Source organism: Hetaerina americana, unplaced genomic scaffold, assembly GCF_022747635.1.
Source record: "Hetaerina americana unplaced genomic scaffold, ioHetAmer1.1.p SCAF_645, whole genome shotgun sequence".
NCBI lineage: Eukaryota > Metazoa > Arthropoda > Insecta > Odonata > Calopterygidae > Hetaerina > Hetaerina americana.
The window spans coordinates 1-26,396 of NW_027287256.1; the positions used below are offsets into that span (position 1 = coordinate 1).

The following is a 26,396-nucleotide window of genomic DNA, read 5'->3' on the forward strand; positions in this document are numbered from 1 at the left end:
GGTCACGTTGGGCGGCGTCGTGCATCTAACTGTCTCCTCGATTGCCTCCTGAAGGGGGGCAATCAAGGGGGGAGGTCTCTTGTGGGTCACCATGTGGTTCGCAAGCCCGCGACGGGTAGCGCATGCGAAATCGCATGCCCCGCACCGATGCGAGAGTGCAACACGTCCGTCCGCAGCCTTACGTATCCCCCCTTTGAGGCAGGGATGAGTGGACGGCTTGCGGCCGATAGTCCCACCGCAGATGGAGCAGGCGTTCACCGACGTGAGTCGGTGGCCGTGCTGCTCCATCAGGTGCCGGACGAGACTTCTCCGCATCGCCGTCCACTCCGTAGCGCGGAAGGACATGCTGCATCCCACCTCGGTGCAGGTTAACGTGTCCGCCACGGGAAAGTAAACCACAAGTTGATTGTCGATTCTCCTGGCCGACACCGCGGTGCCGGTCAGGAGAAGCGCCGGGACCCTGTCAGTCGTTTGGGGGGCGGGGGCAGTCGGGGGAATCGGGGGGGGAGAATCCAGCGCCGGACGTCTGGACGAAGAAGAATCCGGAGGCGTCGTGAAGTCGTCGAGGGAGAGAGGGGAAGAAGAACGGGACTTGGGGGGAGAATAGGTGACGTCCGAGAGCGGGGAGAAGGTCTCAAGGGAAGGCTTTCGGACGCCGGATGGAGAAGAAGAAGAAGAAGAAACGGGGGAGCCATAGTGTATGATTTTCCGCGGGCGACGCGTCCTACGCGCCGAAGCGCTTTCGGACGCGCCGTCCGGTGGTGTATGGGGAGGGGAGGAGTCGGGCTCTGACGCCTCGACTTTCCTCCTCCGCGGAGTGCGAGAGGAGGAGGGGGGGGCGGAGGAACTAGCACGCGATGGTGCTTTTCTAACGGCCCCCGCCCCCCCGTTTTTACGGGGAGGACGTGGGGGCATGGGAGGGCGTTAAGTCATGGCACAAACGGGGCCTGGCGGACGATATTCCACGGCCTGAAGGACCGTGGTACGTTGTTTTGAAAATTGTCCTTTTAAGGACACAAAAAAATTCAAAAGATATAAATGCTGAAGGCCAAGGGGGGCGACGGAGGGCTTTTCCGCGGTCTGAGGGACTGCGGAACGAAAATTTTCAAAAATACAAATTTAAATTAAGCGCGTGGCGTCCACCTGAATGAAGTCCAGGCGGCCGCCGAGGGATGGCGCTGAAGGCGCTCAACCCGCTTCTCGGCCCGTATGGGTGGGATCGGGAGGAAATTTGAATTTACCGGGGTTTTGAAATGACGGTTTTGTGGAAGATGAAGTCTTCCACAAATACCGGACGGGGGGGAGGGGGTCAATCGAACCGATCGGGCGTGAAGCGCGCCGAACGGTCGCTTGACCGGCGTCGCGGCCGAAAAGGAAACCGCGCGCCGTTCAAATCACCCGCTCTGCGCCGATCCGTACGGGATCGACGGAGGGTGCTCCCGGGGGCCCTGAGGGGGTCCGGGGGCCTCGGTGCTCAAGCTACCGGTCCGGAGGGGACCTGGCAGTGCACCGGGGGCCGGGGAACGTCCGGTGCTCAGCCTACCGGTCCTGAAGGGACCCGGCGGTGCACCGGGGGCGGGGGCCTGCGCCGGGCCTTAGGGGCCCGGCGTCGAGCCCGGGGAGGTTATCACCCCAAGTGGGCGTGGGGAACGGTCCGTGAGCGACCGGGGAGCCCTGAGGGGGCGGTGGGTCCCACGGTCCGCCTTGAAGAGGCAATGGACCGTGGGGCCATCGGGGGTCGAAAGAGGGGCTACTGGGCAGAGCAGGCGCCTAGTGTCCTGTTGCCCCTTCCCTCTGGGAGTGTCCCGGGGGGCTTACCGTTGGTCGGGGCCCGTCCGGGATTCCTCAGAGAGGCTAGAAAGGTCCAAAAGCGGTAGATCTGTTCATTTAAAAATTTGAATTTGGCGGGCGAAAAAGAAGAAAGTTAAGGGGATTAAGCTGATAAGAACAGATACTACACTTTGATCTTAGCCATAAGGCCGAGAAGCGATAAGGGAGCCCTTTTCTGCAATATTTACATGTGTAGGGACGACCCCGGAGCACTTGGGGCGGAGGGCGCAGGATTGGCGTAGGCGCCGCGGGGTGGCATTGGTCGGGGAGAATTCGCGTAGGGTCCTGCGGGGGTGTTTCCGAAGGCTTCCTTGTTTTCCTGCAGCAAGAAAAGTTTTGGGGGGGCGCGGGGGGCAGGACGGCCGGAGCAATTGCGTCCCCGGAGTCCGGAGGCGAGACAGTAAATTGCAACGCGGAGTCCTTCGCTAGGTCGTGCCATCTCTGTGAGCGACACACGAGACGTATTGCAAGCTCTCTCCCCGCTTCCCGGGAAAGGTCGGGCGCAATTTTCAAACATTCCGAAAATGGAGGGGGGCATCCAGGGCGGTAATAAAGGGCCCTTTTCGCCAGTATTCAGTGGTCGACAGTTTTTCGAAAAACGGGCTTCCTCTTCACTTCACTTCCTGTGTGGTAGAGATTTAAAATCGTGTGCTGTTCACTTACTTTGCATTAATCGTCATTAGTAAAAATACGCTTTCCTTATAAATAAATAAATACATAAATTAGGGTTTCTTCAAATATAAACAAATTAGGGTTTTCTTCAAATCGGAGAATAGGAATCGAAAAGGCTGTAAAAAAGTGGCGCTTTCAATTACACAAGATGGAAAACCAGATTTCTCCATTGTTTATATTTTCCATTTTCTCGAAAAAATCGCGGAAATGGGCATCGATTTCCGCGAAATTCGCAAAAAATTTCTGAAAATTTTTTTGCAAACATTTTTCCAATTTTTCCCGAGTGCTCGCGATCGGTCGTTTCCTCCGATGTATTGAGTTTCTTTTCCGTTCAATTTTTTTTCATCAAACACACACTCCTTTTACAAGAATTATCTTCGCATAAATTCTGTGGAAAGATTGGTGTTCAAAAACTAAGGTAAAAGAGTGGAACTCGCCTATTTCCGCGAGTCGATTCGCGTCGGGTCGTCTTGAATGACGCTCCTTGCCGGGAGCGCGCGCGCGCCATCTCTTCGGGGGGGAGGTAAACAGCTGGAAGGAAGGGGCGTCACACGCCAAAGTTTGAAACGTGATCCGGCGCCTCTCTTCAACAGTTGTCGTCGTCTCCAATGATGGAATACTGAGGAGACAAGACGTTGTTGTTGTTGACGTTGCATTGAAAGCAGAAAAAATAATTGCATTATTTTCACAAAATTGTATTTATTGTTACACTTACACTTTAAAGTGACGACGACTCTCTTCAGATGGGATTTTTTTTCTTCCCAAGTTTCTCTCCTTTTAATAATTCATTCCTTTTAATACTTCGTTGTGCTGCTTCAATTTGGATTACATTACTTTTGCTCCGCTCGCATGGAATAAAATCGCTTCTCTCCGCGAAAATGCAATTTCGCGAATATTTTTCCAGCCGGATCGCCTGAAATTTGCAAGTGCGAAAATAAATAATTTTCGCGGATCAATTTAAGCTTCAATCTGTTCTCATCAGCTTTTAAGTGGACCTTTTTAATGATGGGCCGATCCCGACGGTACTGCAATGCCGGGCCAACCCGCGGCAGGGATGGAGTAAACTCCGGGTACCCCGCCAATGTCCAAAAATCAGATTAATATTCTGGTCCCGCAATGCGGGACGTATCAGATATTAAGCTGATAAGAACAGATTTAAAATGTTTATTTGAAAATTCTTTCATACAGAGTTTTAAGCAACTTATAATTAATATATAATTTATACATGACCGGCTCCCTCCAAATGAGGGAGCCGGGGAACAAGTCTTTTTGCCCCTTTATTTTGGGGAAATATTATAATAATATAGGCTTCTCGCACGAGTGTTTTTTTTTATAAAATGTTTTATATGTTTAAGTCTCTCACGGGGAGGGTTTACACTTTTGGGGGGGGCCGTTTATACACCACGGCGTGGCCATTCATACACTATGGCTCATAGAGTAAATAAAAGAGAAAGGGGACAGAGAAAGGTTTTACAATGAAGAAGTATGGAAAGAGGGGGGGAAATGATTTTACACGACTTCACTTTTGTCCTTTCCTTTTCAGCCTCCGGAGCCGTCTTCATACTGTCTATGTCCCGTGATGTGTTCGACGTAGCAGTCCCGGGTCCAGCGGATGACGTCGCTGACCATCAGTCGCCGCATGGTGGTGCAGAATCGTCGAGGTAGGCCCAGGGACTTCAGGACGGGGTCGTTCTGCGAGTCCCACGTCCCCAGGCTTCCCACGACGATGGCGGCGACCGATGACCGGTATCCCTGCTGGCGGATGGTCTCTGCCAGGGCGGCGTACTTCTCCTCCTTCGCGGTCCTGGCTGCCAGCAGAGCTCCCTCGTTGTTCTCGAACGGTACTGCTACGTCGATCAATGTCACAGTCTTGTCGGCCTGGTTAGTTATAACCAGGTCTGGTCTAAGAGTCGAGTCAGTGCCAGGTACTTGTTTGTTGACTCTGATTTCATCGTCACCTTTTCCCCGGCGTCCAATCAGAGCCCTGTGTAGTCGGTCTTGGACAGCATTATGTCTATGCTGCCACGTCCTTGAGTGCATCGTGCAGTGATTAACGACGTGGGGCAGGGTCTCCTCCGCGTAGCCACATCGCCGACACCGCTTGTCCCCGTTGGTTTCCCAACGGCGACAGGCATTGAGCGGGAGCAGATCGAGCCGAGCCCTAAAGATGAACCTCCAATCACAAAACCTGGTGTATCTCCCTCCTGCCAGGAAGTGATTGGAGGCTTCAGATTTCGCCGAGGCACGAATGACTTTCCCTTGATCGGGCTTGGCGCTTACCTTGTTCAGGTAGTAGCGCCGCACCGCGATCTTCAGGGCACCCGTCAGTTGCCTTACGGCCTTCGGAGGAACCCTGATGAAGGGGGGGCGGTCTTCAGCCCCGTCATTCATGTCCCGGAACGAAATCTGCATCTCCCTTAGCTCGTCCGACCATCTCCAGCTCAAGCCTATGCGCGCGGCGATACGGCGTGACGCGGAGCGAACCTGCGTGAAGAGGGAACTGAAGTCGCCGCTTTCCCTTCCAAAGTCATCCCGCAGACTACCACTAAGGTACTCTGCGAGATCACCGGTGGTTGGCGGTCTCCTCAGCTTCCTCCGCACTACCTCCTTCAGGCGACCCCAGGCGAGCACTCTCACGTTGGGGTCACGGGAATGGAGGAGTCGATATCCCTGCACGATGGTCAATATGTCAGTCAAGTCGGAAAGAGGGAGAAGACCTGCGCCGCCGTGTTGATGGCCAATGAAGACCATCTCAGGCGATGCCCTTTTGGGCAAATGGAGCCAGCCCTTTGCGCAGGCCTTCAGCCTCTTGTCGATGTCGGTCAAGTTTTTCTTTTTAACATTACCAGCCCGCAAGATGAATTCCAGCCTGGGCAGAAGGAAGATGTTGGTCGCGGCGATCTTCTGCCACGGGGCGAGGAGTGACTCGTCGATCTTCTTGACGTCCTCGCCCAAGCGCACCAGGTCCTCCTCGGGGGTCTGGTCCACGTGGAACCCGAACGGGACCCCGAGGTACCGGTACGCTTCGCCGTCCTTCAGGCTGGAAATGGCCGCCCCCTGGATGGTGAGTTGGGACGGCTGCACGGGCTGGTTTGCTGCAAAGTTGAGGTCCAGCGTTGCGCACTTGCTTGGCTTGAACTGTAGACCTGCAGCGGTCGCCTCTTCTCCCGCGATGTTCAGCAGGCGCTGCAGGTGCTCCTGGTCCCGGGCCACCAGCACCAAGTCGTCCGCGTAGGCCAGGATGGCGATGTTTTGCCCCTGGACGACGACTCCGGACTTGCCTGCCTCACCAGCGACCGCCCGTATCACCGGCTCCATTCCCAAGTTGAAAATGGTCGGTGATAACGGGCACCCCTGCTTGACACCGGCGCAGATGTCGATGACGCCGGTGTCGCCGCTGGTCGTCTTCACGACCGTGGAGCCCTTCTGCAACTCCTCCACGGTCCTCCTCATCTCCTCAGGCAAGTCCATCCTCCTCAGGGTGTTCTGGAGGTGTTGGTGCGGGATGGACCCGAACGCGTTCCGTAGGTCAAGCCAAGCCAGTGCGATTCGGGAACGTCTGCGTCTCATTTCGTCAACAGCTGCCTGAAGGGTGAAATTGTGCTCGTGGCACCCCTCGAACTCCCGGAAGCCCTTTTGAGCCGGGTGCATCTTCTTCCCGCTGACCGCCCAAGATAGTATGCGGTCAGCAAGCACCCCGGCGTACAGCTTGGCGATGGTGTTGCCAAGCGCTATGGGCCTCCAGTTGCCGATGTCCTGGCGGTCCCCCCCTTTGTGCAGGAGGACAGTCCGAGAGGTCTTCCACGCGGCCGGTGTCCTGGCCTCCTTCAGGCATCTGTTGAAGATAAAAGAGAGAATTCGTCCATGTCTATCGACCGCCCTCAGGTCGCCGTAGGTGAGGCCATCGGGGCCCGGGGCGGTGTTCTTGGTTCTAGACATGCGTCTCGTCACTTCCTCAGGAGTGATCCTTTCGAGGAGCAGTTTCTTCTCGGTCTCCGTCGTGCGACGGTAGACCGAGTCGTCACCCTCGTCCTCCAAGCCCCCCATCCCGACATTCCCGTAGACTTGGCGGAAATGCTTTTCCACCTCCTCCGCGGGAATGTCGCAATAGGGTGACTTATCGGACAGGATGCTCTCCACTGCCCTCCTGGGATGACTCCTGAAGAGTTTCTGTATGTCCGACGCCTTTTTCGCGTCGTAGTCAGCTACTTGTCTGCGTCTTGGTGGTTGTCTGTGCACGACGTTTCGTGGCCGAGGAGCTTCCCCTCCGTCCGCAGGTTTCGCCTCCCTCTTCCTCTCCGCCTGGGTGGTGGCCACCAGATCCTGCACCACGACCTCGAACTCCTCCCATGACTGGCCGGATGTGCTGGCCAGTCGGTCGAGCCACAGCTTCTCCTTCTGCTGTATCGGTGGCTCGACCTGTCGTGGTGCTCCTTCTGCTGCGTCTGGAGCTGGCGGCGGCGATGTTGCTGCGTCCACAGGCGGCGGTGACCCGGTGTCGTTAAGGTCACCGACTTCAGGAGGCTGCCCCGGCGCCAGGTCTTCGGCCGGAGCGTCTGCTGCTGCGTCTGGATCGGAGGGTTGCGCCTCGGTCACGTTGGGCGGCGTCGTGCATCTAACTGTCTCCTCGATTGCCTCCTGAAGGGGGGCAATCAAGGGGGGAGGTCTCTTGTGGGTCACCATGTGGTTCGCAAGCCCGCGACGGGTAGCGCATGCGAAATCGCATGCCCCGCACCGATGCGAGAGTGCAACACGTCCGTCCGCAGCCTTACGTATCCCCCCTTTGAGGCAGGGATGAGTGGACGGCTTGCGGCCGATAGTCCCACCGCAGATGGAGCAGGCGTTCACCGACGTGAGTCGGTGGCCGTGCTGCTCCATCAGGTGCCGGACGAGACTTCTCCGCATCGCCGTCCACTCCGTAGCGCGGAAGGACATGCTGCATCCCACCTCGGTGCAGGTTAACGTGTCCGCCACGGGAAAGTAAACCACAAGTTGATTGTCGATTCTCCTGGCCGACACCGCGGTGCCGGTCAGGAGAAGCGCCGGGACCCTGTCAGTCGTTTGGGGGGCGGGGGCAGTCGGGGGAATCGGGGGGGGAGAATCCAGCGCCGGACGTCTGGACGAAGAAGAATCCGGAGGCGTCGTGAAGTCGTCGAGGGAGAGAGGGGAAGAAGAACGGGACTTGGGGGGAGAATAGGTGACGTCCGAGAGCGGGGAGAAGGTCTCAAGGGAAGGCTTTCGGACGCCGGATGGAGAAGAAGAAGAAGAAGAAACGGGGGAGCCATAGTGTATGATTTTCCGCGGGCGACGCGTCCTACGCGCCGAAGCGCTTTCGGACGCGCCGTCCGGTGGTGTATGGGGAGGGGAGGAGTCGGGCTCTGACGCCTCGACTTTCCTCCTCCGCGGAGTGCGAGAGGAGGAGGGGGGGGCGGAGGAACTAGCACGCGATGGTGCTTTTCTAACGGCCCCCGCCCCCCCGTTTTTACGGGGAGGACGTGGGGGCATGGGAGGGCGTTAAGTCATGGCACAAACGGGGCCTGGCGGACGATATTCCACGGCCTGAAGGACCGTGGTACGTTGTTTTGAAAATTGTCCTTTTAAGGACACAAAAAAATTCAAAAGATATAAATGCTGAAGGCCAAGGGGGGCGACGGAGGGCTTTTCCGCGGTCTGAGGGACTGCGGAACGAAAATTTTCAAAAATACAAATTTAAATTAAGCGCGTGGCGTCCACCTGAATGAAGTCCAGGCGGCCGCCGAGGGATGGCGCTGAAGGCGCTCAACCCGCTTCTCGGCCCGTATGGGTGGGATCGGGAGGAAATTTGAATTTACCGGGGTTTTGAAATGACGGTTTTGTGGAAGATGAAGTCTTCCACAAATACCGGACGGGGGGGAGGGGGTCAATCGAACCGATCGGGCGTGAAGCGCGCCGAACGGTCGCTTGACCGGCGTCGCGGCCGAAAAGGAAACCGCGCGCCGTTCAAATCACCCGCTCTGCGCCGATCCGTACGGGATCGACGGAGGGTGCTCCCGGGGGCCCTGAGGGGGTCCGGGGGCCTCGGTGCTCAAGCTACCGGTCCGGAGGGGACCTGGCAGTGCACCGGGGGCCGGGGAACGTCCGGTGCTCAGCCTACCGGTCCTGAAGGGACCCGGCGGTGCACCGGGGGCGGGGGCCTGCGCCGGGCCTTAGGGGCCCGGCGTCGAGCCCGGGGAGGTTATCACCCCAAGTGGGCGTGGGGAACGGTCCGTGAGCGACCGGGGAGCCCTGAGGGGGCGGTGGGTCCCACGGTCCGCCTTGAAGAGGCAATGGACCGTGGGGCCATCGGGGGTCGAAAGAGGGGCTACTGGGCAGAGCAGGCGCCTAGTGTCCTGTTGCCCCTTCCCTCTGGGAGTGTCCCGGGGGGCTTACCGTTGGTCGGGGCCCGTCCGGGATTCCTCAGAGAGGCTAGAAAGGTCCAAAAGCGGTAGATCTGTTCATTTAAAAATTTGAATTTGGCGGGCGAAAAAGAAGAAAGTTAAGGGGATTAAGCTGATAAGAACAGATACTACACTTTGATCTTAGCCATAAGGCCGAGAAGCGATAAGGGAGCCCTTTTCTGCAATATTTACATGTGTAGGGACGACCCCGGAGCACTTGGGGCGGAGGGCGCAGGATTGGCGTAGGCGCCGCGGGGTGGCATTGGTCGGGGAGAATTCGCGTAGGGTCCTGCGGGGGTGTTTCCGAAGGCTTCCTTGTTTTCCTGCAGCAAGAAAAGTTTTGGGGGGGCGCGGGGGGCAGGACGGCCGGAGCAATTGCGTCCCCGGAGTCCGGAGGCGAGACAGTAAATTGCAACGCGGAGTCCTTCGCTAGGTCGTGCCATCTCTGTGAGCGACACACGAGACGTATTGCAAGCTCTCTCCCCGCTTCCCGGGAAAGGTCGGGCGCAATTTTCAAACATTCCGAAAATGGAGGGGGGCATCCAGGGCGGTAATAAAGGGCCCTTTTCGCCAGTATTCAGTGGTCGACAGTTTTTCGAAAAACGGGCTTCCTCTTCACTTCACTTCCTGTGTGGTAGAGATTTAAAATCGTGTGCTGTTCACTTACTTTGCATTAATCGTCATTAGTAAAAATACGCTTTCCTTATAAATAAATAAATACATAAATTAGGGTTTCTTCAAATATAAACAAATTAGGGTTTTCTTCAAATCGGAGAATAGGAATCGAAAAGGCTGTAAAAAAGTGGCGCTTTCAATTACACAAGATGGAAAACCAGATTTCTCCATTGTTTATATTTTCCATTTTCTCGAAAAAATCGCGGAAATGGGCATCGATTTCCGCGAAATTCGCAAAAAATTTCTGAAAATTTTTTTGCAAACATTTTTCCAATTTTTCCCGAGTGCTCGCGATCGGTCGTTTCCTCCGATGTATTGAGTTTCTTTTCCGTTCAATTTTTTTTCATCAAACACACACTCCTTTTACAAGAATTATCTTCGCATAAATTCTGTGGAAAGATTGGTGTTCAAAAACTAAGGTAAAAGAGTGGAACTCGCCTATTTCCGCGAGTCGATTCGCGTCGGGTCGTCTTGAATGACGCTCCTTGCCGGGAGCGCGCGCGCGCCATCTCTTCGGGGGGGAGGTAAACAGCTGGAAGGAAGGGGCGTCACACGCCAAAGTTTGAAACGTGATCCGGCGCCTCTCTTCAACAGTTGTCGTCGTCTCCAATGATGGAATACTGAGGAGACAAGACGTTGTTGTTGTTGACGTTGCATTGAAAGCAGAAAAAATAATTGCATTATTTTCACAAAATTGTATTTATTGTTACACTTACACTTTAAAGTGACGACGACTCTCTTCAGATGGGATTTTTTTTCTTCCCAAGTTTCTCTCCTTTTAATAATTCATTCCTTTTAATACTTCGTTGTGCTGCTTCAATTTGGATTACATTACTTTTGCTCCGCTCGCATGGAATAAAATCGCTTCTCTCCGCGAAAATGCAATTTCGCGAATATTTTTCCAGCCGGATCGCCTGAAATTTGCAAGTGCGAAAATAAATAATTTTCGCGGATCAATTTAAGCTTCAATCTGTTCTCATCAGCTTTTAAGTGGACCTTTTTAATGATGGGCCGATCCCGACGGTACTGCAATGCCGGGCCAACCCGCGGCAGGGATGGAGTAAACTCCGGGTACCCCGCCAATGTCCAAAAATCAGATTAATATTCTGGTCCCGCAATGCGGGACGTATCAGATATTAAGCTGATAAGAACAGATACTACACTTTGATCTTAGCCATAAGGCCGAGAAGCGATAAGGGAGCCCTTTTCTGCAATATTTACATGTGTAGGGACGACCCCGGAGCACTTGGGGCGGAGGGCGCAGGATTGGCGTAGGCGCCGCGGGGTGGCATTGGTCGGGGAGAATTCGCGTAGGGTCCTGCGGGGGTGTTTCCGAAGGCTTCCTTGTTTTCCTGCAGCAAGAAAAGTTTTGGGGGGGCGCGGGGGGCAGGACGGCCGGAGCAATTGCGTCCCCGGAGTCCGGAGGCGAGACAGTAAATTGCAACGCGGAGTCCTTCGCTAGGTCGTGCCATCTCTGTGAGCGACACACGAGACGTATTGCAAGCTCTCTCCCCGCTTCCCGGGAAAGGTCGGGCGCAATTTTCAAACATTCCGAAAATGGAGGGGGGCATCCAGGGCGGTAATAAAGGGCCCTTTTCGCCAGTATTCAGTGGTCGACAGTTTTTCGAAAAACGGGCTTCCTCTTCACTTCACTTCCTGTGTGGTAGAGATTTAAAATCGTGTGCTGTTCACTTACTTTGCATTAATCGTCATTAGTAAAAATACGCTTTCCTTATAAATAAATAAATACATAAATTAGGGTTTCTTCAAATATAAACAAATTAGGGTTTTCTTCAAATCGGAGAATAGGAATCGAAAAGGCTGTAAAAAAGTGGCGCTTTCAATTACACAAGATGGAAAACCAGATTTCTCCATTGTTTATATTTTCCATTTTCTCGAAAAAATCGCGGAAATGGGCATCGATTTCCGCGAAATTCGCAAAAAATTTCTGAAAATTTTTTTGCAAACATTTTTCCAATTTTTCCCGAGTGCTCGCGATCGGTCGTTTCCTCCGATGTATTGAGTTTCTTTTCCGTTCAATTTTTTTTCATCAAACACACACTCCTTTTACAAGAATTATCTTCGCATAAATTCTGTGGAAAGATTGGTGTTCAAAAACTAAGGTAAAAGAGTGGAACTCGCCTATTTCCGCGAGTCGATTCGCGTCGGGTCGTCTTGAATGACGCTCCTTGCCGGGAGCGCGCGCGCGCCATCTCTTCGGGGGGGAGGTAAACAGCTGGAAGGAAGGGGCGTCACACGCCAAAGTTTGAAACGTGATCCGGCGCCTCTCTTCAACAGTTGTCGTCGTCTCCAATGATGGAATACTGAGGAGACAAGACGTTGTTGTTGTTGACGTTGCATTGAAAGCAGAAAAAATAATTGCATTATTTTCACAAAATTGTATTTATTGTTACACTTACACTTTAAAGTGACGACGACTCTCTTCAGATGGGATTTTTTTTCTTCCCAAGTTTCTCTCCTTTTAATAATTCATTCCTTTTAATACTTCGTTGTGCTGCTTCAATTTGGATTACATTACTTTTGCTCCGCTCGCATGGAATAAAATCGCTTCTCTCCGCGAAAATGCAATTTCGCGAATATTTTTCCAGCCGGATCGCCTGAAATTTGCAAGTGCGAAAATAAATAATTTTCGCGGATCAATTTAAGCTTCAATCTGTTCTCATCAGCTTTTAAGTGGACCTTTTTAATGATGGGCCGATCCCGACGGTACTGCAATGCCGGGCCAACCCGCGGCAGGGATGGAGTAAACTCCGGGTACCCCGCCAATGTCCAAAAATCAGATTAATATTCTGGTCCCGCAATGCGGGACGTATCAGATATTAAGCTGATAAGAACAGATTTAAAATGTTTATTTGAAAATTCTTTCATACAGAGTTTTAAGCAACTTATAATTAATATATAATTTATACATGACCGGCTCCCTCCAAATGAGGGAGCCGGGGAACAAGTCTTTTTGCCCCTTTATTTTGGGGAAATATTATAATAATATAGGCTTCTCGCACGAGTGTTTTTTTTTATAAAATGTTTTATATGTTTAAGTCTCTCACGGGGAGGGTTTACACTTTTGGGGGGGGCCGTTTATACACCACGGCGTGGCCATTCATACACTATGGCTCATAGAGTAAATAAAAGAGAAAGGGGACAGAGAAAGGTTTTACAATGAAGAAGTATGGAAAGAGGGGGGGAAATGATTTTACACGACTTCACTTTTGTCCTTTCCTTTTCAGCCTCCGGAGCCGTCTTCATACTGTCTATGTCCCGTGATGTGTTCGACGTAGCAGTCCCGGGTCCAGCGGATGACGTCGCTGACCATCAGTCGCCGCATGGTGGTGCAGAATCGTCGAGGTAGGCCCAGGGACTTCAGGACGGGGTCGTTCTGCGAGTCCCACGTCCCCAGGCTTCCCACGACGATGGCGGCGACCGATGACCGGTATCCCTGCTGGCGGATGGTCTCTGCCAGGGCGGCGTACTTCTCCTCCTTCGCGGTCCTGGCTGCCAGCAGAGCTCCCTCGTTGTTCTCGAACGGTACTGCTACGTCGATCAATGTCACAGTCTTGTCGGCCTGGTTAGTTATAACCAGGTCTGGTCTAAGAGTCGAGTCAGTGCCAGGTACTTGTTTGTTGACTCTGATTTCATCGTCACCTTTTCCCCGGCGTCCAATCAGAGCCCTGTGTAGTCGGTCTTGGACAGCATTATGTCTATGCTGCCACGTCCTTGAGTGCATCGTGCAGTGATTAACGACGTGGGGCAGGGTCTCCTCCGCGTAGCCACATCGCCGACACCGCTTGTCCCCGTTGGTTTCCCAACGGCGACAGGCATTGAGCGGGAGCAGATCGAGCCGAGCCCTAAAGATGAACCTCCAATCACAAAACCTGGTGTATCTCCCTCCTGCCAGGAAGTGATTGGAGGCTTCAGATTTCGCCGAGGCACGAATGACTTTCCCTTGATCGGGCTTGGCGCTTACCTTGTTCAGGTAGTAGCGCCGCACCGCGATCTTCAGGGCACCCGTCAGTTGCCTTACGGCCTTCGGAGGAACCCTGATGAAGGGGGGGCGGTCTTCAGCCCCGTCATTCATGTCCCGGAACGAAATCTGCATCTCCCTTAGCTCGTCCGACCATCTCCAGCTCAAGCCTATGCGCGCGGCGATACGGCGTGACGCGGAGCGAACCTGCGTGAAGAGGGAACTGAAGTCGCCGCTTTCCCTTCCAAAGTCATCCCGCAGACTACCACTAAGGTACTCTGCGAGATCACCGGTGGTTGGCGGTCTCCTCAGCTTCCTCCGCACTACCTCCTTCAGGCGACCCCAGGCGAGCACTCTCACGTTGGGGTCACGGGAATGGAGGAGTCGATATCCCTGCACGATGGTCAATATGTCAGTCAAGTCGGAAAGAGGGAGAAGACCTGCGCCGCCGTGTTGATGGCCAATGAAGACCATCTCAGGCGATGCCCTTTTGGGCAAATGGAGCCAGCCCTTTGCGCAGGCCTTCAGCCTCTTGTCGATGTCGGTCAAGTTTTTCTTTTTAACATTACCAGCCCGCAAGATGAATTCCAGCCTGGGCAGAAGGAAGATGTTGGTCGCGGCGATCTTCTGCCACGGGGCGAGGAGTGACTCGTCGATCTTCTTGACGTCCTCGCCCAAGCGCACCAGGTCCTCCTCGGGGGTCTGGTCCACGTGGAACCCGAACGGGACCCCGAGGTACCGGTACGCTTCGCCGTCCTTCAGGCTGGAAATGGCCGCCCCCTGGATGGTGAGTTGGGACGGCTGCACGGGCTGGTTTGCTGCAAAGTTGAGGTCCAGCGTTGCGCACTTGCTTGGCTTGAACTGTAGACCTGCAGCGGTCGCCTCTTCTCCCGCGATGTTCAGCAGGCGCTGCAGGTGCTCCTGGTCCCGGGCCACCAGCACCAAGTCGTCCGCGTAGGCCAGGATGGCGATGTTTTGCCCCTGGACGACGACTCCGGACTTGCCTGCCTCACCAGCGACCGCCCGTATCACCGGCTCCATTCCCAAGTTGAAAATGGTCGGTGATAACGGGCACCCCTGCTTGACACCGGCGCAGATGTCGATGACGCCGGTGTCGCCGCTGGTCGTCTTCACGACCGTGGAGCCCTTCTGCAACTCCTCCACGGTCCTCCTCATCTCCTCAGGCAAGTCCATCCTCCTCAGGGTGTTCTGGAGGTGTTGGTGCGGGATGGACCCGAACGCGTTCCGTAGGTCAAGCCAAGCCAGTGCGATTCGGGAACGTCTGCGTCTCATTTCGTCAACAGCTGCCTGAAGGGTGAAATTGTGCTCGTGGCACCCCTCGAACTCCCGGAAGCCCTTTTGAGCCGGGTGCATCTTCTTCCCGCTGACCGCCCAAGATAGTATGCGGTCAGCAAGCACCCCGGCGTACAGCTTGGCGATGGTGTTGCCAAGCGCTATGGGCCTCCAGTTGCCGATGTCCTGGCGGTCCCCCCCTTTGTGCAGGAGGACAGTCCGAGAGGTCTTCCACGCGGCCGGTGTCCTGGCCTCCTTCAGGCATCTGTTGAAGATAAAAGAGAGAATTCGTCCATGTCTATCGACCGCCCTCAGGTCGCCGTAGGTGAGGCCATCGGGGCCCGGGGCGGTGTTCTTGGTTCTAGACATGCGTCTCGTCACTTCCTCAGGAGTGATCCTTTCGAGGAGCAGTTTCTTCTCGGTCTCCGTCGTGCGACGGTAGACCGAGTCGTCACCCTCGTCCTCCAAGCCCCCCATCCCGACATTCCCGTAGACTTGGCGGAAATGCTTTTCCACCTCCTCCGCGGGAATGTCGCAATAGGGTGACTTATCGGACAGGATGCTCTCCACTGCCCTCCTGGGATGACTCCTGAAGAGTTTCTGTATGTCCGACGCCTTTTTCGCGTCGTAGTCAGCTACTTGTCTGCGTCTTGGTGGTTGTCTGTGCACGACGTTTCGTGGCCGAGGAGCTTCCCCTCCGTCCGCAGGTTTCGCCTCCCTCTTCCTCTCCGCCTGGGTGGTGGCCACCAGATCCTGCACCACGACCTCGAACTCCTCCCATGACTGGCCGGATGTGCTGGCCAGTCGGTCGAGCCACAGCTTCTCCTTCTGCTGTATCGGTGGCTCGACCTGTCGTGGTGCTCCTTCTGCTGCGTCTGGAGCTGGCGGCGGCGATGTTGCTGCGTCCACAGGCGGCGGTGACCCGGTGTCGTTAAGGTCACCGACTTCAGGAGGCTGCCCCGGCGCCAGGTCTTCGGCCGGAGCGTCTGCTGCTGCGTCTGGATCGGAGGGTTGCGCCTCGGTCACGTTGGGCGGCGTCGTGCATCTAACTGTCTCCTCGATTGCCTCCTGAAGGGGGGCAATCAAGGGGGGAGGTCTCTTGTGGGTCACCATGTGGTTCGCAAGCCCGCGACGGGTAGCGCATGCGAAATCGCATGCCCCGCACCGATGCGAGAGTGCAACACGTCCGTCCGCAGCCTTACGTATCCCCCCTTTGAGGCAGGGATGAGTGGACGGCTTGCGGCCGATAGTCCCACCGCAGATGGAGCAGGCGTTCACCGACGTGAGTCGGTGGCCGTGCTGCTCCATCAGGTGCCGGACGAGACTTCTCCGCATCGCCGTCCACTCCGTAGCGCGGAAGGACATGCTGCATCCCACCTCGGTGCAGGTTAACGTGTCCGCCACGGGAAAGTAAACCACAAGTTGATTGTCGATTCTCCTGGCCGACACCGCGGTGCCGGTCAGGAGAAGCGCCGGGACCCTGTCAGTCGTTTGGGGGGCGGGGGCAGTCGGGGGAATCGGGGGGGGAGAATCCAGCGCCGGACGTCTGGACGAAGAAGAATCCGGAGGCGTCGTGAAGTCGTCGAGGGAGAGAGGGGAAGAAGAACGGGACTTGGGGGGAGAATAGGTGACGTCCGAGAGCGGGGAGAAGGTCTCAAGGGAAGGCTTTCGGACGCCGGATGGAGAAGAAGAAGAAGAAGAAACGGGGGAGCCATAGTGTATGATTTTCCGCGGGCGACGCGTCCTACGCGCCGAAGCGCTTTCGGACGCGCCGTCCGGTGGTGTATGGGGAGGGGAGGAGTCGGGCTCTGACGCCTCGACTTTCCTCCTCCGCGGAGTGCGAGAGGAGGAGGGGGGGGCGGAGGAACTAGCACGCGATGGTGCTTTTCTAACGGCCCCCGCCCCCCCGTTTTTACGGGGAGGACGTGGGGGCATGGGAGGGCGTTAAGTCATGGCACAAACGGGGCCTGGCGGACGATATTCCACGGCCTGAAGGACCGTGGTACGTTGTTTTGAAAATTGTCCTTTTAAGGACACAAAAAAATTCAAAAGATATAAATGCTGAAGGCCAAGGGGGGCGACGGAGGGCTTTTCCGCGGTCTGAGGGACTGCGGAACGAAAATTTTCAAAAATACAAATTTAAATTAAGCGCGTGGCGTCCACCTGAATGAAGTCCAGGCGGCCGCCGAGGGATGGCGCTGAAGGCGCTCAACCCGCTTCTCGGCCCGTATGGGTGGGATCGGGAGGAAATTTGAATTTACCGGGGTTTTGAAATGACGGTTTTGTGGAAGATGAAGTCTTCCACAAATACCGGACGGGGGGGAGGGGGTCAATCGAACCGATCGGGCGTGAAGCGCGCCGAACGGTCGCTTGACCGGCGTCGCGGCCGAAAAGGAAACCGCGCGCCGTTCAAATCACCCGCTCTGCGCCGATCCGTACGGGATCGACGGAGGGTGCTCCCGGGGGCCCTGAGGGGGTCCGGGGGCCTCGGTGCTCAAGCTACCGGTCCGGAGGGGACCTGGCAGTGCACCGGGGGCCGGGGAACGTCCGGTGCTCAGCCTACCGGTCCTGAAGGGACCCGGCGGTGCACCGGGGGCGGGGGCCTGCGCCGGGCCTTAGGGGCCCGGCGTCGAGCCCGGGGAGGTTATCACCCCAAGTGGGCGTGGGGAACGGTCCGTGAGCGACCGGGGAGCCCTGAGGGGGCGGTGGGTCCCACGGTCCGCCTTGAAGAGGCAATGGACCGTGGGGCCATCGGGGGTCGAAAGAGGGGCTACTGGGCAGAGCAGGCGCCTAGTGTCCTGTTGCCCCTTCCCTCTGGGAGTGTCCCGGGGGGCTTACCGTTGGTCGGGGCCCGTCCGGGATTCCTCAGAGAGGCTAGAAAGGTCCAAAAGCGGTAGATCTGTTCATTTAAAAATTTGAATTTGGCGGGCGAAAAAGAAGAAAGTTAAGGGGATTAAGCTGATAAGAACAGATACTACACTTTGATCTTAGCCATAAGGCCGAGAAGCGATAAGGGAGCCCTTTTCTGCAATATTTACATGTGTAGGGACGACCCCGGAGCACTTGGGGCGGAGGGCGCAGGATTGGCGTAGGCGCCGCGGGGTGGCATTGGTCGGGGAGAATTCGCGTAGGGTCCTGCGGGGGTGTTTCCGAAGGCTTCCTTGTTTTCCTGCAGCAAGAAAAGTTTTGGGGGGGCGCGGGGGGCAGGACGGCCGGAGCAATTGCGTCCCCGGAGTCCGGAGGCGAGACAGTAAATTGCAACGCGGAGTCCTTCGCTAGGTCGTGCCATCTCTGTGAGCGACACACGAGACGTATTGCAAGCTCTCTCCCCGCTTCCCGGGAAAGGTCGGGCGCAATTTTCAAACATTCCGAAAATGGAGGGGGGCATCCAGGGCGGTAATAAAGGGCCCTTTTCGCCAGTATTCAGTGGTCGACAGTTTTTCGAAAAACGGGCTTCCTCTTCACTTCACTTCCTGTGTGGTAGAGATTTAAAATCGTGTGCTGTTCACTTACTTTGCATTAATCGTCATTAGTAAAAATACGCTTTCCTTATAAATAAATAAATACATAAATTAGGGTTTCTTCAAATATAAACAAATTAGGGTTTTCTTCAAATCGGAGAATAGGAATCGAAAAGGCTGTAAAAAAGTGGCGCTTTCAATTACACAAGATGGAAAACCAGATTTCTCCATTGTTTATATTTTCCATTTTCTCGAAAAAATCGCGGAAATGGGCATCGATTTCCGCGAAATTCGCAAAAAATTTCTGAAAATTTTTTTGCAAACATTTTTCCAATTTTTCCCGAGTGCTCGCGATCGGTCGTTTCCTCCGATGTATTGAGTTTCTTTTCCGTTCAATTTTTTTTCATCAAACACACACTCCTTTTACAAGAATTATCTTCGCATAAATTCTGTGGAAAGATTGGTGTTCAAAAACTAAGGTAAAAGAGTGGAACTCGCCTATTTCCGCGAGTCGATTCGCGTCGGGTCGTCTTGAATGACGCTCCTTGCCGGGAGCGCGCGCGCGCCATCTCTTCGGGGGGGAGGTAAACAGCTGGAAGGAAGGGGCGTCACACGCCAAAGTTTGAAACGTGATCCGGCGCCTCTCTTCAACAGTTGTCGTCGTCTCCAATGATGGAATACTGAGGAGACAAGACGTTGTTGTTGTTGACGTTGCATTGAAAGCAGAAAAAATAATTGCATTATTTTCACAAAATTGTATTTATTGTTACACTTACACTTTAAAGTGACGACGACTCTCTTCAGATGGGATTTTTTTTCTTCCCAAGTTTCTCTCCTTTTAATAATTCATTCCTTTTAATACTTCGTTGTGCTGCTTCAATTTGGATTACATTACTTTTGCTCCGCTCGCATGGAATAAAATCGCTTCTCTCCGCGAAAATGCAATTTCGCGAATATTTTTCCAGCCGGATCGCCTGAAATTTGCAAGTGCGAAAATAAATAATTTTCGCGGATCAATTTAAGCTTCAATCTGTTCTCATCAGCTTTTAAGTGGACCTTTTTAATGATGGGCCGATCCCGACGGTACTGCAATGCCGGGCCAACCCGCGGCAGGGATGGAGTAAACTCCGGGTACCCCGCCAATGTCCAAAAATCAGATTAATATTCTGGTCCCGCAATGCGGGACGTATCAGATATTAAGCTGATAAGAACAGATAAAAATGTTTATTTAAAATTCTTTAAATACAGAGTTTAAAATATTCAATTAGCAACTTACATATGTATATTTGATACAAGTCCGGCTCCCTCCAAGTGAGGGAGCCGGGGAACAAGTCTTTGCCCTTTTTTTTTCAGGGAATGTTTATATAGTTATACTGCTTCTCACACATTTGTTTTTTTTTTTTTTTATATAGTACAGGTAATATGTTCACATTTTGGGGGGTTTCACTTTAGGGGGGGGTGACACTTGGGGAGCCGTTTATAAACTACGGCATTTTGTCCATTTATACACTATGGCTCATAAAAGAAAGGGGACAGAAAAAGGTTTTACAAAAGAAGAAGTACGGAAAAAGGGAAAAAAAGGGAAAATGATTTTAATACGACTTCACTTTTGTCTTTATTTCAGCCTCCGGAGCCGTCCTCGTATTGTCGGTGACCCGTGATGTGCTCGACGTAGCAGTCCCGCGACCATCGGATGACGTCGCTCACCATTAGCCGCCGCATGGTGTTGCAGTATCGTCGAGGTAGGCCCAGGGATTTCAGGACGGGATCGTTCTTCGGGTCCCAAGTCCCCAGGCTTCCCACGACGATGGCGGCGACCGATGTTCTGCTTCCCTGCTGGCGGATGGTCTCTGCCAGGGCGGCATACTTCTCCTCCTTTGCGGTCCTGGCTGCCAGCAGTGCGTCGTCCGTATTCTCGAATGGGACCGCTACGTCGATCAGAGTCACAGTCTTGTCGGCCTGGTTAGTTATAACCAGGTCTGGTCTAAGAGTCGAGTCGGTGCCAGGTACTTGTTTGTTGACTCTGATTTCATCGTCACCTTTTCCCCGGCGTCCAATCAGAGCCTTGTAGAGTCGGTCTTGGACAGCGTTATGTCTACGCTGCCACGTCCTTGAATGCATTGTACAGTGGTTAATGACATGGGGCAGGGTCTCTTCCGCGTAGCCGCATCGCCGACACCGCTTGTCCCCGTTGGTTTCCCAACGGCGACAGGCATTGAGTGGGAGCAGGTCGAGCCGAGCCCTAAAGATGAACCTCCAATCACAAAACCTGGTGTACCTCCCTCCTGCCAGGAAGTGATTGGAGGCTTCAGACTTCGCCGAGGCACGAATGACTTTACCTTGGTCGGGCTTGGCGCTTACCTTGTTCAGGTAGTAGCGCCGCACCGCGACCTTCAGGGCACCCGTCAGTTGCCTCACGGCCTTCGGGGGAACCCTGATGAAAGGTGGTCGATCTTCTGAACCGTCATTCATGTCGCGGAACGAAATCTGCATCTCCTTTAGCTCGTCCGACCATCTCCAACTCAATCCAATGCGCGCGGCGATACGGCGTGACGCGGAACGAACCTGCGTGAAGAGGGAGCTGAAGTCACCGCTTTCCCTTCCAAAGTCATCCCGCAGACTACCGCTAAGGTACTCTGCGAGATCACCGGTGGTTGGCGGCCTCCTCAGCTTCCTCCGCACTACCTCCTTCAGGCGACCCCAGGCGAGCACTCTCACGTTGGGGTCACGGGAATGGAGGAGTCTATAACCCTGTACAATGGTCAAGATGTCGGTCAAGTCAGAAAGAGGGAGAAGACCTGCGCCGCCATGTTGATGGCCAATGAAGACCATCTCAGGCGATGCCCTTTTGGGCAAATGGAGCCAGCCCTTTGCGCAGGCCTTCAGCTTCTTGTCAATGTCAGTCAGATATTTTTTCTTTACGTTACCAGCCCGCAAGATGAACTCCAGTCTGGGCAGCAGGAAGATGTTGGTGGCGGCGATCTTCTGCCACGGGGCGAGGAGAGACTCGTCAATCTTGCTGACGTCCTCGCCCAAGCGCACCAGGTCCTCCTCGGGCGTCTGGTCCACGTGGAAACCGAAGGGGACCCCGAGGTACCGGTACGCCTCGCCGTCCTTCAGACTGGAGATGGCCGATCCCTGGATGGTTAGCTGGGACGGCTGCACGGGCTGGTTCGTAGAGAAATTTAGGTCCAGCGTGGCGCACTTGCTTGGCTTGAATTCTAATCCTGCTGCTGTTGCCTTCTCTCCTGCGATGGTCAGCAGGCGCTGCAGGTGCTCCTCGTCTCGGGCCACCAGCACCAAGTCGTCGGCGTATGCCAGGATGGCGATGTCCTGCCCCTGGACGACGACTCCGGACTTGCCTGCTTCTCCAGCGACCGCCCGTATCACCGGCTCCATCCCCAGATTGAAGATGGTCGGCGATAACGGGCACCCCTGCTTGACACCGGCGCAGATGTCAATGACGCCGGTGTCGCCGCTGGACGTCTTCACTACCGTGGAGCCCTTCTGCAGCTCCTCCACGGTCCTCCTCATCTCCTCAGGCAAGTCCATCCTCCTTAAGGTCTTCTGGAGGTGCTGGTGCGGAATGGACCCGAACGCGTTTCGAAGGTCAAGCCAAGCCAGTGCGATGTGGGAGTGTCTGCGTCTTGCCTCGTCGACAGCTGTCTGAAGGGTGAAATTGTGCTCGTGGCACCCCTCGAACTCCCGGAAGCCCTTTTGAGCCGGGTGCATCTTCTTCCCGCTGACCGCCCAGGATAGTATGCGGTCAGCCAGCACCCCGGCGTATAGCTTGGCGATGGTATTGCCAAGCGCAATGGGCCTCCAGTTGCCGATGTCCCGGCGGTCCCCCCCTTTGTGCAGGAGGACGGTTCGAGAGGTCTTCCACGAGGCCGGTGTTCTGGCCTCCTTCAGGCACCTGTCAAAGATTGCAGAAAGAATAAGTCCATGTCTATCGACCGCCCTCAGGTCGCCGTAGGTGAGGCCATCGGGGCCTGGAGCGGTGTTCTTCGTCCTAGACATGCGTCTCGTCACCTCTTCAGGAGTCACCCTTTCGAGGAGCAGTTTCTTCTCGGTCTCCGTTGTTCGACGGTAGACCGATTCATCATCCGTATCTTCGAAGCCCCCAATCCCGACATCCCCGTAGATTTGGCGGAAATGCTTTTCCACCTCCTCCGCGGGTATATCGCAATAGGGAGACTTCTCAGAAAGGATGCTTTCAACTGCCCTTCTGGGGTGGCTCCGGAAGAGTTTTTGTATGTCCGACGCCTTTTTGGCGTCGTAGTCCGGTACTTGTCTGCGTCTGGTCGGTGGTTTATGCGCAACGTTTCGCGGCCGAGGTGCTTCCTTTCCGTCTGCTTCCTTTGCCTCCTTTTTCCGCTCCGCCTGGATGCTGGCCACCAGTTCTTCTACCACGACCTCGAATTCTTCCCATGATTGGCCGGATGTATTGGCCAATCGGTCGAGCCACAGTTTCTCCTTCGGTCCTCCTGTGGGCCCGACAGGTCGTGGTGCTGCCAGATCTTCTGCTGCTTCTGCTGGTGGCGGATGTTCTTCATTTCCAGGCGGCGGTGACGGGATCTCAAAGTCACCGATCACGGGGGGCGGTTCCGGCTCCGGGTGTTCGGCCGGTTCAGCTGCTCTTGGTACGGAAATTTGCACCTCGGTCACGTTGGGCGGCGTTGCGCATCTAGCAGTCTCCTCGATTGCCTCCTGAAGGGGGACAATCAAGGGGGGAGGTCTTTTATGGGTCGACTTGTGGTTCGCTAATCCACGGCGGGTAGGACATGCAAAGGTGCATTGTTCGCACCGATACCGGAATGCCTCAGGTTCTTCCGCTTCCTTGCTGGTACCTCCCTTCAAGCAAGGGTGCGTGGATGGCTTGCGGCCGATAGTCTTGCCGCAGATGGAGCAGGCGTTGACGGATGTCAGTGTCAGGCCGTGCTGCTCCTTGAGGTGCCTCAGCAGGCTTCTCCTTGTCGCCGTCCACGCAGAAGCTCGGAATGACGTGGGGCATCCGGGCTCGGTGCAACCTAAGCTATCCGCCACGGGGAAGAAAACCACAAGTTGATTATCGACTCTCTTGGCCGACACCGTGGTGCCGGTCAGGAGACTCGTCGTGACCCTGTCAGTCGTCTGGGGGACGGGGGCTGTCTGGGGAGAGTCCTGGGAAGGAACCAGCGCTGGACGTCTGGCCGAGGATGAATCCGGGGGCGTCGTGAAGTCGTCGAGGGATGGGGAGGGAGGAGAGGAAGAGCGGGAGTGAGGGGGGGAATAGGTGACGTCAGAAAGGGGGGAAAAGGTCTCTAAGGGGATCTTTCGGACGCAAGAAGGAGAAGAAGAAGGAGAAGATACATTAGAATACACTGGTGAGCCATAGCGTACAAATGGACGGGGACGGTGCGTCCTTAGCGGCGAATCGCATTCGGGCGCGCCGCCGGGTGACCTAGGGGGGGCGGGGGGAGTAGTGGGGGAGCCGGGCGCTGATGCCTCGGCTCTCCTCCTTCGCAAAGTACGAGAGGAGGATGGGGGGGCGGAGGTTTTGGCACCCGGTGTTTCCGGGGCTTTTTTCGCGGCCCCCGCCCCCCCGTTTTTACGGGGGGGACGTGGGGGCATTGGGGGTTGTTAGCGCATGGGGAGGGGCCGGGGGGCACTCTTCCGCGGTCTTAAGGACCGTGGAAGAAGTTTAATTAAATCGTTAATTAAATCGTCCTTTTAAGGACGGGAAAAGGAAAAATTGTCCTTTTAAGGGCTATAAAAATTTCTAAGGACATTAACAATGGCCAAAAGGTAACAACGGGGGTACGGGGGGTCTTTTCCGCGGCCTGAAGGGCCGCGAAATAGAAAATTACAATTTTCAAACTTTTGAAATGCGCGGCGGCGTCCGCCTGGAGAAAGTTCAGGCGGCCGCCGAGGGTTGGCGCTGAGGGCGCACTACCACGCTTCTCGGCCCTTCTGGGCGGGACCGGGAGGAGATTTGAATGTTTTAGGGAGTTTTCCTGTCGCAACTGTGAAAGATGACGTCTTTCACCGAGTATTGCGATCAGGGGAGGAATGAGTGGTAATTCCGTCGGGCGTGAGGCGCGCCGAGCGTGAATTTACCAACGGGATGGCGGGAAAAGCGGAAAAAACGGGTCTTGGCGAAGCGCGCGCCGTTTGAATCGCCCGCTCTGCGTCGGTCCTTACGGGACTCGACGGAGGGCGTCCCCTGGTGCCCTGAGGGGGCCGGGGAGGAGGGGGGAGAATTAAATTATTCACCACCGATCGGGCGTGACGCGCCCGCGGATCGGGGGAAGCGAGGGAAACCTGGTGCACACTACACCGGCCTGGAAGAGGCCTGGCGCTGCACCAGGGGTCGGGGGCGGCTTGGTGCTCAAACTACCGGTCCAGAAGGGACCCGGCAGTGCACCAGGGGACGGGGGAAACCCGGTGCTTAGGCTGCCGGTCCAGAAGGGATCCGGCAGTGCGCCCGGGGGAGGGGGGCTTTGATACGGCGTCGGATCTGAAGGATCCGGTGCCAGCCCGGGGGATATTCGCCCAGAAGGGGCGATTCGGATGATCCGTAGTGGATCCGGGGAGCCCAGAAGGGGCATTGGGTCCCACGGCCCGCCTTGAGGAGGCAATGGACCGTGGGGCCATTGGGGGAGGGGGGGGAGAAAGAGGGGAAGTGAGCAGAGCAGGCGCCTAGTGTCCTGTTACCCCTTCTCTCTGAGAGTATCCCGGGGGGCTTACCACTGGTGGGGGCCCATCCGGGACTCTTCAGAGAGGCACGGAAACGAAAGTGTAGCTGTTCATGAAAAAGATCGGGAGGAAAATTTACGTTAAAAAATACAAATCAAAGGAAATTAAGCTGATAAGAACAGATACTACACTTTGATCTTAGCCATAAGGCCGAGAAGCGATAAGGGAGCCCTTTTCTGCAATATTTACATGTGTAGGGACGACCCCGGAGCACTTGGGGCGGAGGGCGCAGGATTGGCGTAGGCGCCGCGGGGTGGCATTGGTCGGGGAGAATTCGCGTAGGGTCCTGCGGGGGTGTTTCCGAAGGCTTCCTTGTTTTCCTGCAGCAAGAAAAGTTTTGGGGGGGCGCGGGGGGCAGGACGGCCGGAGCAATTGCGTCCCCGGAGTCCGGAGGCGAGACAGTAAATTGCAACGCGGAGTCCTTCGCTAGGTCGTGCCATCTCTGTGAGCGACACACGAGACGTATTGCAAGCTCTCTCCCCGCTTCCCGGGAAAGGTCGGGCGCAATTTTCAAACATTCCGAAAATGGAGGGGGGCATCCAGGGCGGTAATAAAGGGCCCTTTTCGCCAGTATTCAGTGGTCGACAGTTTTTCGAAAAACGGGCTTCCTCTTCACTTCACTTCCTGTGTGGTAGAGATTTAAAATCGTGTGCTGTTCACTTACTTTGCATTAATCGTCATTAGTAAAAATACGCTTTCCTTATAAATAAATAAATACATAAATTAGGGTTTCTTCAAATATAAACAAATTAGGGTTTTCTTCAAATCGGAGAATAGGAATCGAAAAGGCTGTAAAAAAGTGGCGCTTTCAATTACACAAGATGGAAAACCAGATTTCTCCATTGTTTATATTTTCCATTTTCTCGAAAAAATCGCGGAAATGGGCATCGATTTCCGCGAAATTCGCAAAAAATTTCTGAAAATTTTTTTGCAAACATTTTTCCAATTTTTCCCGAGTGCTCGCGATCGGTCGTTTCCTCCGATGTATTGAGTTTCTTTTCCGTTCAATTTTTTTTCATCAAACACACACTCCTTTTACAAGAATTATCTTCGCATAAATTCTGTGGAAAGATTGGTGTTCAAAAACTAAGGTAAAAGAGTGGAACTCGCCTATTTCCGCGAGTCGATTCGCGTCGGGTCGTCTTGAATGACGCTCCTTGCCGGGAGCGCGCGCGCGCCATCTCTTCGGGGGGGAGGTAAACAGCTGGAAGGAAGGGGCGTCACACGCCAAAGTTTGAAACGTGATCCGGCGCCTCTCTTCAACAGTTGTCGTCGTCTCCAATGATGGAATACTGAGGAGACAAGACGTTGTTGTTGTTGACGTTGCAT

At 54.8% G+C, this 26,396-nt stretch overlaps 4 non-coding genes and 4 pseudogenes across 4 annotated transcripts; all 8 read right to left on the reverse strand.

Annotated features, from left to right (window-relative positions):
- Positions 1–1,857: 1,857 nt before the first annotated feature.
- LOC139695823 (U2 spliceosomal RNA) lies at positions 1,858–1,991 on the reverse strand (annotated as a pseudogene).
- A 1,511-nt stretch (positions 1,992–3,502) lies between these two features.
- LOC139695810 (U2 spliceosomal RNA) lies at positions 3,503–3,696 on the reverse strand. Its single transcript, XR_011702402.1, has one exon. It is a non-coding gene; the product is annotated as a U2 spliceosomal RNA (small nuclear RNA).
- A 5,253-nt stretch (positions 3,697–8,949) lies between these two features.
- Positions 8,950–9,083, reverse strand: LOC139695824 (U2 spliceosomal RNA; annotated as a pseudogene).
- A 1,511-nt stretch (positions 9,084–10,594) lies between these two features.
- On the reverse strand, positions 10,595–10,787 carry LOC139695806 (U2 spliceosomal RNA). The gene has a single exon (XR_011702398.1). It is a non-coding gene; the product is annotated as a U2 spliceosomal RNA (small nuclear RNA).
- Positions 10,788–12,298: 1,511 nt separating this feature from the next.
- LOC139695811 (U2 spliceosomal RNA) lies at positions 12,299–12,492 on the reverse strand. The gene has a single exon (XR_011702403.1). It is a non-coding gene; the product is annotated as a U2 spliceosomal RNA (small nuclear RNA).
- Positions 12,493–17,745: 5,253 nt separating this feature from the next.
- On the reverse strand, positions 17,746–17,879 carry LOC139695825 (U2 spliceosomal RNA; annotated as a pseudogene).
- A 1,511-nt stretch (positions 17,880–19,390) lies between these two features.
- On the reverse strand, positions 19,391–19,579 carry LOC139695807 (U2 spliceosomal RNA). The gene has a single exon (XR_011702399.1). It is a non-coding gene; the product is annotated as a U2 spliceosomal RNA (small nuclear RNA).
- A 5,544-nt stretch (positions 19,580–25,123) lies between these two features.
- Positions 25,124–25,229, reverse strand: LOC139695822 (U2 spliceosomal RNA; annotated as a pseudogene).
- Between the last annotated feature and the right edge of the window lie 1,167 nt (positions 25,230–26,396).